The sequence below is a fragment of the Cibotium barometz genome, chromosome 51, assembly GCF_041138505.1.
Source record: "Cibotium barometz isolate CiBa-2024 chromosome 51, ASM4113850v1, whole genome shotgun sequence".
NCBI classification, from domain to species: domain Eukaryota; kingdom Viridiplantae; phylum Streptophyta; class Polypodiopsida; order Cyatheales; family Cibotiaceae; genus Cibotium; species Cibotium barometz.
The window spans coordinates 39,629,863-39,645,395 of NC_141096.1; the positions used below are offsets into that span (position 1 = coordinate 39,629,863).

General features: G+C 36.6%; 1 long non-coding RNA gene across 1 annotated transcript; it reads left to right on the top strand.

Moving 5' to 3' along the window:
• Positions 1-9,514: 9,514 nt before the first annotated feature.
• LOC147609615 (uncharacterized) lies at positions 9,515-14,060 on the top strand. The gene is made up of 3 exons (XR_015264270.1): positions 9,515-9,609; positions 13,791-13,865; positions 14,009-14,060. It is a non-coding gene; the product is annotated as an uncharacterized LOC147609615 (long non-coding RNA).
• Positions 14,061-15,533: the final 1,473 nt, after the last annotated feature.

The window sequence follows — 15,533 nt, forward strand, 5'->3', positions numbered from 1 at the left end:
TCAACCTCAAGGAAGATGCTACCCTATCCAACAACAAAGGTACAAGATGAGTCCCAATTATGCGAAAAAGGGTTTCCTCTCATTTTCCTTCCAGGGTTATCTTACTGAACTCCTCACCCCAGCTCTTAGAAGTACCTTGGTGACCTCATGATATCTTAGCCATTGGGCATATGTGGGTTTACTTCGTAATAGGGCATTTCATCGAGCGATATACCTCTTTTGTTTATACCATCTCCTGAGGCGTTGGGTGCTGTTGTTTGCGGCCTTGTGATCCACACCCTTCTGTGCTAGAAGCTTCATCCTCTTTCCTCTTCATTAGGTTGCACATCTACCATGCGCACTGAGGTGGTAGAAATGTTTCCCAATTCAATTTACTGGGTTCCTCTGCTGGGGGGCAACACATCGATAGTGGCAAGCATGTGCATCTAGTTTTCACTAAAATCCGGAGGAGGTGGAAGCGACACGTACATTTTGGCCTCTTCCTCTTCCCATGAATTCTCCTCAACTGGTTGACATACTTGTAAGGATGTCGTTTGTACTAAATCATTTCCAATTGATTGCCCTTCCATGGGATGTGCCTTCCAATTATGGAGATCATTTTTCAAAATACGTGAATCCTTTCAAACACACACTTGATCTAACACCCAATCATGCACCAATTTGGCTTCCCTCATGACTGCCCACACGATAATGTCAAGTGAATTCGGCTGGTGCAGAGAGTTTATTACAAAAAATGTATACTTACACCCTCACCTCCATCAAGGATAGCCAGTGCTTGGTATACCAGTTATGGTGGATTGTATTTGAGGCATTCATATCATCACTCTCATAATACTAGCCCAATTGGTTGGTGTATTTTGACGAATCTGGGTGTTCCTTCTTCCTCATGCACTAGGTTGTTCTCTGCCAAAGGTGACGGTTTTTTTTGGCACATGGTCACCTTCTTCCTTTGATTAGACGGATCTAGTGTCAATGGTATCTTCTTTGGATCCATCCTAAATTATGACTATGGTATAGCTTGCCCACCTTTTTCACTCGTCTCCTTCTCTCAGTCTTAGAGGCTGTACCACCTCCTGGGTTTTTCCCTTTGTCCACTTGTTTCACTTGCGCTCGCATCAGGACATTCAGTGGCGTGATATTCCTAGGCTGCACACTTATAGTCCTGATAATGGCATGGTTAGAAGTGGAACCACTGGCGCCATATGGGCAATCTTTGATCAAATGATCAACACCACACTTAACACATGAAAGTGTAGGCATGGCATTGGTCTGTGCTGGTTGGGTTTGACCAATATTAACCACATTATTTAGAGAACATTTCACATTTCATGAGGTCCATTATAATGAAAACACTGTATGGGTCCCCTTCTCATAGTTGAGTTTATGTCTTTTCCTTTATATTGTACCGTGGTTTGAAACACTGGTACTGGCATGCTATTCTGTAAGAAATAGTGGGCTGCTCATAGTAGTCGTTATTGAATTCTACCTTAGGCATGATTTCTCTCTCATCCAAGGGCTCCTCAATCAACACCTGGTTGATTTTGGCCAGTGGTAGTTGTGATGGTAGAACAAAAGGTGGCAACAAACGTGCCATGTCCTACATTTAGAACATCCCTCTTGGTAGGTAGGTATTTAGCTACCCTGCAATAACATTGGATTGCACTCGTGGTGTTGGTAAGCCTAGCAACACTCTGGGTGTTGGTAGTTGTGCTAAGGGCTAGACCCTTGGATATCTGCACATGGCAGTGTCATGGTTACCCAATCTCTGATAGTGAGCACAATAGAGTAATTGCCTTGGTCTTAAGCAAGAGCATTTGGTGCTCATGTGATTTTTTCTGCAAATTGATCACCAAATCAATTATCTCTGGGGGTAGAGATGAGCATTCCCTGCTACTTCTCTCCCATCCCTCCCTTTAATTTCTTCGAGATGGCATTACTGAGTTCTTCCACTATCATATTGCCAACTTTCTTGCTCTTTGTTCTTGTGTCCTGATGACTCGAGATTCATGATGTTGCCACTACTGAAGCTACCTTGGCATTTTCTTGTTTGCGACAACTTAAGCATATTGTTCTCATTTTATTCAATTGCCAGCTTATAGCAAGTATCTAGAGTAGCCAGTCGGGCTAACACTAGATAATCATGCATCTTATGATCTTGGACTCCTCTCCTGAAGCAGGGCAATAACTGATAATCAATTAGCCTTTCTCTCTACTTGCATCTTGAATTCAAGTTCTTGAGCCAAGAAACATAATCCCACATGGACTCATTTTCCTTTTTCTTAATATTGTGGAGCTGAGCCACAGAGCTCCATCTATCACCATCTCAAAAAAAGGCACGTATGAACACATTTTTAAGCCGAGTGAAATTAACTTTATTCTCAGGTTTTAGTGTTCGATACCATTGGTGGTGAGCCTTCCCTTCTAGGGTTAGAGAAAAGGCATGTATCATGGTTACATCGCTTACTGGAACACAAGTTTCACAAAGTAGACTCAAAGACCTTTGTATGTTGGATCAAGTCTCCATCTCGCAACAATTTTTGCACAAGCTTTGAAATGATATGTGGCTTCATCTAGGATGGTCTGGATTCCAAGGAAGTACCTAGTTTCCTAACCATATCTAAGCCCATTTCCACGGCCATATTCAGCAGATCTGCCCTTATGACTGTGTTTAGATCTGTGCGTTGGGATCCACGATTGGCCTTCGAGGAGCAACCCCACCTACCTAGACCACAGTCTCTTCCTGGATAGGTTCTTCTATTCAATCTGGGTCTATGATTGGGTCCGCATAATTCCTCATTATCTAGCTCATTGTTAACAGCCTCAGCTGGCCGCCTCTGTTGGATTAGGAGTTCCATGCTCTGTAAGAACGTGGGATCATTGATCATTTCTTGTATATCCTCTCTTGTATAGAGATGATCCTAACCTCCTCCAGGTGCCCTAGGTAGATTGTCCTCCTCTTCTTGTGTTTCCAGGCTTTCGTCAGCCTTTGATTCCTCATTGATGGGTTCTAGAGTTTGTATCCCTCCTTCTGTTATTCCCATCCACATGCTATTAGTAGCATTTCTAGATGTTTAAGGTTCTTTGCCACGTGGTCAAAACAGATTCAAATTCTCCATTTGCCTTTGTTTCGCCCCTCATTCTTCGCATATTAAGCTCTTGTTTTCTTAAGCTTAATAGCCACAATTGTCGCTCTACCTCTTCTCTCTTTAAGTTTGTTTCCATTTCCTCTGATGTGGGGAAGAAGACTTGACGTGTCCTAGCTTGCTTTCCTTATCCCTTCTATTTGTGGAGGTCATCCCACTAATCCTCACTATGTTAGCATTCCTGGGGCTAGAAGGTTGGGTTGGTAAATCCGGCCTTAGACCATGTCCCGTGCTAGTTGATGGGCCCATGCTTCCCAGATTGTGCTTCATCTTCCGTTCCATGCTAGAGACCAAAAAATCCCCTATCCATATCAAAGATTCCATTGGATCTCATAGGAGAAGAGGGTTTTTCGTTCTCTCCAAGGACACAAAATCTTAGCCCTTCTTCCATGGATTCTTCACTACTTGTTTCTATGGTGGTCAGATTCTTCCAAGTTGAAACACTCAATTGAATGCTCGTCAAGCGACCTCAGCCAACAGTTTATTGATAGGAAGAATCTCGGTGATTTGATGCACCGTTGTTGGGGGCAAGGTCATCTCCAATGAGTTTAACCCGGATGTCAAATGCATGAGAATGAATAGGCAAAATTAATACTCCAACCATTTCACCTAGTTTTTTTCTTGAACTACCTTTTTTGGTCATGAAATAGTAGATCTCCATGAAACAGAAGACTATGGTTCACGTCGTAAAGTAGTAGACTATAGTTCACATCGTGAACCGTGTTTCACGCATGACAACTTGTGTTTCATGTTTCAAATTTTCAGCTCAGAATAACTTTAATTTGAGTCGGATTAAATCCAATGGTGCAGTTAAGGTACTCTCTCACCGCCGCTGTTTTGAAAACCCTTAATTCGTGAACTAATAGTCCATGAAATGTTATTTTGTGAACTGCTATTCCGTGAAGTGTTATTATGTGAAGTGTTAAATCATGAGATGTTAACGCGTGAAGTAGCAGGTTATTGTTCACATCATGAAGTAGACTATGCTTCACGCTCTGAAATAGAGTGTTGTTCATGCTGTGAAATGCTGAGGAAAGAGGGAGAGGCAAAACGCCATAAGAAGATGACGAGATGGGGAGAGGCAAACCGTCCAAGGAGAGAGAGAGAGAGGGAGATCTACACACACTTCACTAAGTCTCTCCACACACACACACACACACACAACAAGAGTGGGTTGAATGGAAGAAGGCGAACGCTTGAGGGAGATGGATGCATACCTTCTCTGGATGCAGTTCGACGCCGCGTAAAACAAAGAACAAAAGGTTCTCGACTGTAAAAAACTTACGGGCGTCGGTATATCCATCGATATATGTGTTGGTATATCCATCGGTATATCCGTCAATATACCCGTCGGTATACAAACTTTTGAAAATTACCTGCCCAACTTTGCGCCTCCAAGTTTAGGACATACATACCGACGTTCGACATTTGCGTCAGTGTTCTAACGTCGGTATGCCCTAAACCTCTAGTAGTGAGTGTTAATATAAAGTATCATTTATTTAACAAGTTTGTGTGAATTAGTTGTCGAGCAAAAATATAACTAGAACCAAGGAATTCATTTGATGAAGTATCTAGATTAAAAAACGAGATTTTTTAAAGTTACTTTTAAAGAAATTTCAAATCTTTCTAGTTCACTTTGTTTAAGTATCCTTTTAGGAGTTTTGTTTGTTTTTAAAATTAATATTAGCCTCCAAAACTCATGTCTTTTGGAAAGGGAGTGCGCTACTTGTTAGAAACAAATTGTTGAGCCTTCATGTTTCATTATTGCATATAATTTAACTCATTGAAGTCATTTTTTATGGTCTCCTTGACAAGACCATTAAAAAAATGGATTCTTCTTATGAGGAGAATCCATATTTAAGCAACATATTCCTAAAATTGTGGCCTTAACCATAGACATATCTTTTGCTAATAGTGTTGAGATAGATTTAAAAAGCTTTAATTTGACATTAGGCTAACTCAAGAGAATCCGTATGATACATTTCTAATTTGACATAGACTAACTAACTATAATATTTATGTTGTGCACACTTCATTATGGTTTAGGATAATCTAATTTGACATAGACTAACTAACTATAATCTTTATGTCATGCACACTTGGTTATGGTTTAGGAGGATCCATATTATTTTATGTTATCTTTGAAGCACATGTTTCACATATTCAAGGATGACCCAAAGAGCAAAAAGATGCACATTATTGCAATTTTAGTTCTTCTTTCTAGATGACACAACAACTTTCTAGTAAAATCAAATGGCAAGCGATTGTAGGCAGGTAGTTCTATATTCTCAGTAGATGGTTTTGCAATTTTTTTGGGTTGTTTGTTAGAAAATAGGCAGTAAAATAGATGCAACAAGATCAACACAACATGTATCACAATGATCTTCTATATGCACTTACTTTTCAGTTGGTGGACTTTCAGTTGTAATTGAATTCATTTTATAGTGAATACAAGACCCTGGGGGCAACTTGTAATGGAACAAGGTAGTCAACCCTAGCCAACTATGGGACCCTAGGTAGAAGGTAGTCAACCCTAGCCAACTGAACCAAATCTAGTAGTTTGCCCACGTGTCCATGCTAGTCTACCCAATAGATTCCACATGCGTATACAAGCTTAGGTGGGAATAAACCTTCTAGCATCGCCTCTCAACAAAGACAAGAAAACAGAGATTTCAACAACAACTTTGACATTAAACATGGCGTATACAAGCTCAGGTGGGAATAAACCTTCTAGCATCGCCTCCCAACAAAGACAAGAAAACTTGAAGAGATTTCAACAACAACTTTGACATTAAACATGGCGACCCTACGCCTTCAACCAGCCATCATTGAAGATTACTTGCCTGCCGCCTTTGCAGGCCTGCTTGCAGCTAGCAGCCTCAACGCAATCGACCAGCCCAAGATCTCACGAGCCAGCCGTGCTCCACCTTTCTCCACAGTGTAGCCCTCCTGTGTGTGCTCCATGCTTCCAAACGCACATGAGATACATTAGCATCCATTTTACTACAATAAATCTGGCAACACAACGGATATATTGCTGAAGAACAACGGATATATTGCTCGAAGCCCTGGATTGAAGTGTAAATGGATGCATGCCAAGATGTGAGATGTTACAATATTTTGAATTAACTTTAACTTGGATTAAAAATAAAACTTGACAGTCTTTTTCTTTCATATTAAAGCACAATAATAAAAGAATATAATTTAATAAATGATATTAGTAGTGATAAAAACCTCAAAGGTGGTTTTCAAATCACCTAAAAAGAAGTCAAATTTCTCACCTTAAATATCTAAAAAGCAATTTTTGTGAAATAATGATGAAACTACACTAACATGCTAAAAGCATTTATTCATGTGGTGTTTGTTTTAGGGCGGCAATGGACTTACCAACAATGCTCGGAAGTCGGTTATTTTATTACAACAGCATAAAAAAATAATATCTTTATGCGTCCACTTAATCTACAGTAAGATAATTTTTTTTACTTATTCTAATGTGTACTGTACGTGATATTACCCACTTATATTTCATGATCTATGACATGCACGATTAATTAAAGTAGGAGCTATATCAAGTATGATAGAACATGTTATTTAAGATTAGTTTACTAATTCCTCACTATTTCACTTATATAGTTTGATAAAAGGGATAAAATTTAATCAAGAATATATATTTGAGCTTCCTAAAAAATAATACGAGATTTCTACCACCCACTTATGGTTGACCACTTATGCATGTACACAATCTTATAGTTGTGGTTGAAATAACATATATATTTCATGATCTATGTCATAGATCATGAAATAGCATATATATTTCATGATCTATGACATGCATGATTATAGTTGTGGTTGAAATAACATATATATTTCATGATCTATGTCACATGCATGATTATAGTTGTGGTTGAAATAACATATATATTTCATGATCTATGACATGCATGATTAAAGAAGGAGCTAAATCAAGTATGATAGAACATATTATTTAAGACTAGTTTACTAATTCCTCGCTATTTAACTTATATAGTTTGATAAAAGGGACAAAATTTAATCAAGACTATATATTTTAGCTTCCTAAAAACTAGTATGAGATTTCTACCACCCACTTATGGTTGACCACTTATGCATGTACACAATCTTTTAGTCTGGTGGTTGACCACTTATGCATGTACACAATCTTTTAGTCTGGTGGTTGACCCCAATAAAAGATTGTAACACACACAAACACTAATGTCAATATTTTAAGTTGATGCCACCTGACACCGCTTTCTATTTTACTTTAGTTTTCTATGTTGGATCACCCTTTAAATTTATAAAAGATTTTAAAACTTTAAAACATTTAAAAAAAAATTAATCTATAAAAGGTTTAAAGACATAAATATGGGTTTATGCTCATTTTGCACTTGACTCTTTATTATGCAAGGGAAGGGCTCCCCTAAAGATAATTTTTGTATACATATGGATATAATGTCTTTTGTTATGTCTAATGACCTTAGTGTGCACCAAATTCAAGGAACTAAGGAATAAAAATATCAAAGGACCAATTGAGCAAGAAATGAGTAAATGGTGTGTGGCTTGGGCAAGAGATGACATTTTGTTTTGAAAAGTGGGTTGAAGGGCATGGGAGAAAAACATAAACAACAATACATAAATTCTTGAGGGGTGATAGAGGCTACATATGGAAGCATGGTAAAAGGTAGAACTCTTTGGGCATGTGGCTTGGGCAAGGGAGGCCATTGTGTTGATGATGACAAGTGGGTTGAAGGGCATGGAGAAAAACCATAAACAACAATACACAAATTCTTGAGGGGTGATAAAGGCTACATACACATAGAAAATACATTTAGAGGATATCCCATGAGAGATAACAATTGAAAAATGTTAAAAGATAATATTAATGCCAAGGCAGTTGTGGCAAGGATCACGATCCAACAATGATAGCTATGGCTCTCTCTCAAAAAAAGTGAAAAGATGAAGAGTTTTGAAATCCTGAAACCCTACCTTATCCTAGATGTTCTAACCTCTCATCCATATAAATATAAATATGTATGTATGTATGTATACGTATATACACATATATACATGCAAGTGTACACACATACATACATGTATGGCATAAGCATAATGACCCTTGAATAAGTATCACACTCACTCAGTATGCTTATAATAAGTAATGCCCGACATTGTAATTCACCATACTTCTATGATTTCTAGTTCTCCAATTATTGGGGTCACAGTCTTACTCTTTTATGAATCATCATTTTGGGCAAATTAACAAACTCGTGTGTTTATCTTTTGAAGCTATCTCTTCCATATTTTTATCAAAAACTTTCCTGGGAAAAAATGAAGGGGGTAGCATGACTAGGTAGGGTCCCACTTTGCCCAACCGACCTTTCTTTCCGAAAGAACAAGCTTGGGGAAAATGAATATGTGAGGGATGGTGCCCTTGGACTTTTTATAGCTTTTCAACTTCCACAATTTCACCACATTTAGTATAAGTAGCATATCCTTCACACTTGCTTCACATAAGATTTATGCCTTTTATTATCCCCTTGAATTCATGAAGCATAGAGAGGAGAAGCTCAATGCTATAATACCATGTCCAAAACAATGTCAATGCCAATGAGATGAGTCTAAAAACCATAGTGACTATCCCATTAGAGGTGCATACTTTTTATGGGCTATGCGAGGGGCTATGATGAATAGTTAAAGATCCATTTTGCCTTATTAGACCTTTTTGCCCAAAGTATCTAGCTTTTCCTTTGAACGTTCACACTTTCACTACATATGGGGTACTAATACAATCTTCACCCTCTTGCGCCCTTCATCATATCCATGATATATCTACACCTTCCAACATAAAATGCCTTCAATGGGTGGTAGGTATGGGGTGCACCTTGTGTCCTAGAGAGAAGTGACACATCATATAGATTATAAAAAACACCCACTCATGCATAATCATAACCACATGAACAAGAACAAGCACAACATGCCCATGCACAAGCACACACGCACATACACATGCTTATGCACACACACACACACATGTGCATGCACATGCGTACATGTACACATATATATGCGCATGCACATGCACATGAATGGTGCTTGGGGTTGGTAATACTATGTTGCTTCTTGTTTTGTCTTAAAAACACCATGAGAAACTATATTAATGCTTGGGTCCATACACATGCACTTGTGTGTGTGGGGGGTGTGTGCATGTGAAATTGTGATACATGCATGCATGTGTTTGTGTTCAAAAACATGCATGTGGACTTGTGTGTATACATGTATGAGTAGAGAGAGAGAGAGAGAGAGAGAGAGAGAGAGAGAGAGAGAGAGATTTTAATGTCCTACTTTTTTTCTTAAAGATATTATCTAGACCTTTGTGTAAATGTATTTGGGAATGGAACTTCACCACCTGTAGATGTCACTGATATATATTATGGTGCAACTAAAATTGCAGGTATTTATTTCTCTACTTTTTAAAACTTCTTTAAAGATAGAAACATTTTGAAATTTAATCTTCTATGGGTCCTAGTCTATGTATTCTCATAGATCCTATAGGATGAATGTTGGCTAGAGATAACGGTGCATCCATGTATCTCATATTAAATTATCCATCCATGTATGTCATATTAACTTATGCATCTAAGTATGTAATTCTCCTGACAATTAATCTCCCATTTACTACTACATACATATCTATGTCTCATGGGATTCCCTTTCTAATTTTGAGTATCTTGTTATGTGATGACACCCTTACATGACCTATGATGATCCTCATACCATGGGATATGTACCTATGTGAAGAGCTCAATCTATCCAGTGAAACCATTCCAAGTTTGTCGGAAGAACACATTAGGATATTCATGTCTCATCTTGATTAAGTCTAGTGAGATCTAGACAAATGATGTAGTTGTTTTGCATATGTGGAGAGAGCTCTCATAGTGAAACATTTCCAATTCTATATAGGACAAAAGCATTCTAGAAATCTTTACTACGAATATTCATGTCTTATCTATATGAAGTCTAGTAAGACCTAAATAAATGTAGATGAATGATATTATGCCATAGGAGAGCATAGAATAGGGAGTCCAAGATTTACTTGAAGGGACACAAAGGTAGGGGTATCTAAAAGATATATGGAACTTAAAACAACTTACATTGCATGAATACTAACAAGCATGACTGCCTTTTGGAGAGACAATGCTTTATATGGTGCCTTAGGTCCAATAGATATAACTGAAGCATCTCTAATATTTGAAATGTTTTACCCCTAGGAAAAGGCCTAAACCCCTCCCTATAGAGAAAATGGTGCATCCACTTATCTCATATTAGCTTATGCATCGAAGTATATAATTCTCATGAAAATTAATCTCCCATTCGCTACTACATACATGCCTATGTCTCATGGGACGCCCTTTCTTTTGAGTATCTTGTGCGATGAAACCCTTAGTTGACCTGTGATGATCATCATACCATGGGATCTGTATCTACGTAGAGAACTCATTCTAGCAGTGAAACCATCCCAAGTTTGTAGGAATAAGGCATTGTGATATTCATGTCTCATCTTGATGAAGTCTAGAGAGATCTAGACAAACGATGCAATTGTATTGCATCTGTTGGTGGAGAGAGCTCAACCTGTCATGATATGATGAAACCTTCCCAAGTATATAGGATAAAAGCATTCAAAAAATATTCATTGCATATATATATTCATGTCTTATCTATATGAAGTCTAGTAAGACCTCTTGAAATGTCTTATCTATATGATGTCTAGTAAGAGCTAGATAAATGTAGATGAATGATATTATGCCATATGAGAGCACATAATGGGGAGTCCATGTTGTGTAGTGGAACAAATTGAATTCAAAATAATCAAATTGTCACTTCAAATAATAATTTGTAAGAAAATATAGCAGAGACATAAACACGATATTGGGTACAAAATTTCCCCCATGTGTGAGACCCGGTCTCACACATGAGCATTTTAATGATTTATAAACATATGAAGTAATTTGATACAATCAATCTCTTTCATAGAGAGGATACATCATCTCATCGGGGGAGAAAAGATAAGATAGAAAGAAAGGAGCAAAAAGAGAATTTAGAAAGAAAGGAGAGCTTCATCCAAGGAACCTGCAATTCTGAAAAACCATGTTTAACAGAGTTCTCTCTCTCTCTCTCTCTCTCTCTCTCTCTCTCTCTCTCTCTCTCTTTAACAAGAAATAATTAAACCATACAAGAAAAACAATAAAAGAAATTGATACTCTCTGTAGACGTTTGCTTGTCTTAGCATGTCATGGCTCCCTATATGTAGGTACAGGCCTACAACTTGCAGTGCATGTAACTTTCTAGTCTCTTGCCAGAATATAGTTGAGTTTGTACTTAAAAATAAGGGAAAAGTGTCGGTATACAACCCTACAACATGGGCTGTTTTGCTAAATTTGGTTGTATGTAAAAATACACTACTTTTCAAGAAGGGGTCTATTTTAAAAAACATTTACATTTTCTACCAATTAGCTTTTAGTATACATTTGTTATTATTATTATATGATATAAATTTATATTTATTTTTACTTTTTATATTGTATATTATTTTAATTTAAAAAATTTCTTACGTTCATAACTTGCATAATTGAACATTTATGCTGCTCTACTTATTACAAGGGGATGAGATCATCAAGTAAACGGATCTTCATGGAGGAAATCATCACCCTCTCTTGGAGGAAAGTTAAGGGTTTCTATGTCGTTAAATTTAAAGAGAAAAGGCCTCTCCTTAATAATTTCTCTTGTTATTAAAGAGAAAAGGCCTCTCCTTATTAAGGTCCTTACCCCCCCTAGACACCAATGTCTGTGAATAGGGTTCCACTTATTTCCACAAGGTCTCATCATCTTTCTTTCGAGAGCTGTTTGGCGACTTACACATGTAATGTGTGGTGGAAGTTCCTTGTGTTTTTGTCTTAAAAGGTCATCATGATTGTGTTTGTGTTGTGAGCCAATTTTTTTCTAAGTTACCTCCACTCATTTTGCAGTCTTGTCAGGATGTGGCCTTGATCTCTTTCTTCATCCTAGCAGTGTTTTTTTTGGATCATAGTTTTGGTGGTTTCCTTCTTTGTTTGCTTTGCTTGGACCTTAGTTTTGGTGGCATTTAGGAGAATATATTTTATGATTTCCTTTTTTGTTTCTTGAAGTTCTCCATGTTTTACTTCTTTGTTTCTTGAAACTCTTTGTGGTTCCTCCTTGAGTTGCTTTAACTCTTATGTCAATGCCTCCTTGGGGGGCCTTTTACTTACCTATTTTCATGTGGACCCTTGATTTAGGGGAATATTCTTAAACTTGATAATCTCCTTATCATAGTGTTGTGTCTACATGCTTCCTTTTTCCTTCTCATGTGCTTTTGGTATCTTTTTCCATCCATTCTCTTATTGGTATTCCCTTGATTTAGTTCTTAAACTTTATAATCTCCTTGTCATAGTGTTGTATCTTCAAACTTCCTTTTTCCTTCTCCTATCTTTCTAGTATTTTTCTCCATTCATTCTCTTATTGGTCTTCCCTTGCTATAGCAGGCAGTCATGCATATGCACATTTGGGTGTTCTAAAAGGTCAAAATTACATTCAAAATTGGCTATTTGTTTTTTTTAAGGATTTAAACTTTGTATTCTAATCCTATAATTATGGGAAGATTAGGGTAAGAAAAATATCACAAAAGCAATACCACAATAGCACAAGCCCCTAGTTCTAAAAGTTTTTATACCCTAGGAGTACAATAAGTTGCATTTGATTAGGTAGTAAGATGTCGATTATGATTTAAAGATATTATTTGTGGGTAGCTAATGAGAGATTAGATTTAAGTTCCTTGAGCTCTTTTAAATTTTTAAAATTTCTATAATACCCTTGTGGAGTGGATTTTTTTCCCCCATAATTGTATGGCCATTTGTAGATCCATCCATAGAACCACATAGGTGTTCTCCAAGTTCTTCAAGTACTTCTATCATGATGTTGAGTGTACTTTTGTAAGTGTATAACAATAAACTTTATAGAACATTGAGGAATATGTTTTGCCAAACAAAAAAGAGATAGAATGGAAAAAGCATGGTAGATTTTCATAGTGAAATCCATAGTCTAGATCTTGATAGATTTACACACGTATATGTCTCATAAACAAGGAAACAAAAAGATCCTAGGTGTAGTTTTAAAAACATTTCTCGATTTTCTTACATTATTTGTAATTTTGACGTCTTTTAGAATCTCAAAAATGAGAAATATGGAATCTCCATACATATATACAACTTGTAAAGAAAACAATTCACTATAGAATACTTTAGGAAATTTCTCATGAATTTTCTAATTACCTTAAAATGTCTTTTATTTATTTATTATAAAAGAAATATAAAAACATATTTTTTTTTTCTAAAATCATATGTAAACATAAGACTGAATATAATAGTAATTTAAGTAAGTAAAACTCGTGTTAAATATTAGATTAGTTTATTACTATTTTTAATATAGTCATTATTTAAAAAATACAATAGTTATCTTGTATATTTTTTATACTAGGTCAAACTCATATTAATCTTAACTATATTAGATATTCACATATTGAGGAAATTACAAATGGTGTTTACCATTTTGCAATAATAGGTTCGAATATTCTATTTTTGAATGGCTCGCAAGATCCTTATCGACATGCTTCTAAACAAACTTCAGCACCAAATGGTAAGAAAATTATTCAAACTTTCTTGTTATAATTAAAACTCCATACACTTTTATTCATCCTTAGTATTTTGTGATATAGAGACTTTTTTGTTATAATTAAAAGTCTATGTACACTTATTTATCCTTAATATTTTGTGCTATAGAGACAAGCATCTTAATCACTTGTGAGAACTGTGCCCATTGTGTTGATATAAATGGATGCCAACCTTATTTACAAAGGAGGTAAGTTTAAACCATCCTTCTCTCTCTCTCTCTCTCTCTCTCTCTCTCTCTCTCTCTCTCTCTCTCTCTCTCTCTCTATCTCCATCCCAATACATGCATAGCTGTGTAATGTGTCGACCCATTAATATGCACCCATGCACAGATGTACGCACACATACACACTCACACAGGTATATATGCATCCACATGCACATGAATATGTGCGTAGGCATGGGTGGGGGCATGATTGTGGGTGGTCACATGAGTATGTGCCCATCTTCATGCACATGAATATGTGTATGTGGGTGGGTACATGACTATGTGCTCACCCATGTCCATGTACATGAATATCTACATGTGGGTGGGCACAAGACTATGTGCCCACCCATTCCCATGCACATGCACATGAATATGTGCCAACCTATGAAAATGTGCACACACATGCACATGCACACGCATACACACATGCACACTCACACATGTGCATGCACACACACACATATGCACACATGAACATGTACACACACGTGCATACACATACACACCCATATGCACATGATGCAAACACATGCATGGGCACACACATGCACAAGCACAATCACACACACATGCAGGCGCACGTACACATGTGCACACACACTTACACATGCACATGCACACACACATGTAGAGGCACATTCACATGCACATGCACATGTAAACTTGTGCACACACACACACACACATGTATATAGGAATGCATGTAAGCACACACATACACATAAGCATGTGCATGTGTGTGTGTGTTTGCGTGCACATGCACATAGGTGTACATGTAAGCAAGGAAAAACACACACACATGTATATATGCATACAAGTAATATATGTAAAGATAACAATTTTTTTCTTTTAAATATGTAAACTAAACAAAAAAAAAGTAAGAAACTAAACAAAAAATAAATTAACAAATAAAAAACATGTAAGAGTATATATATATATATATATATATAGTTCTTTCAAATTAATTTTAGTACATAAATATTTATTTCAATCTAGGGTCTTAAGTTGCGACATTTGATATGACTATGAATCTTACCATCAAAACACACAGAAAAATGTGAGATACTAATTTTCATTTCTAATTATCTTTGTGCACAAGTTAAGGTTTTCATGCTTGGCATACACATGGAATGCACATGTTACTTTTACTGCAAACATTTCTTACAAGTAGTAGATGACAAATGTGATAAGTATTTGTATCAAGTCTATTAATAGATTTTAAGTATTCTAAGGGCCTTGAGCAAATAATCAAACTAGCGCTTCAAATGGTTCAATATAAAAAGGGGTAAATTTTAATATTCAAGTCTCATTGAAATTCACATTATTTTATGCATCTAAATATACCAATTAGAATCAATAAGCATTCACCTGTCAACATCATTGGATTTCAAATATCAAACCTAGGATTTTAATTAACTTTTCAAGTTT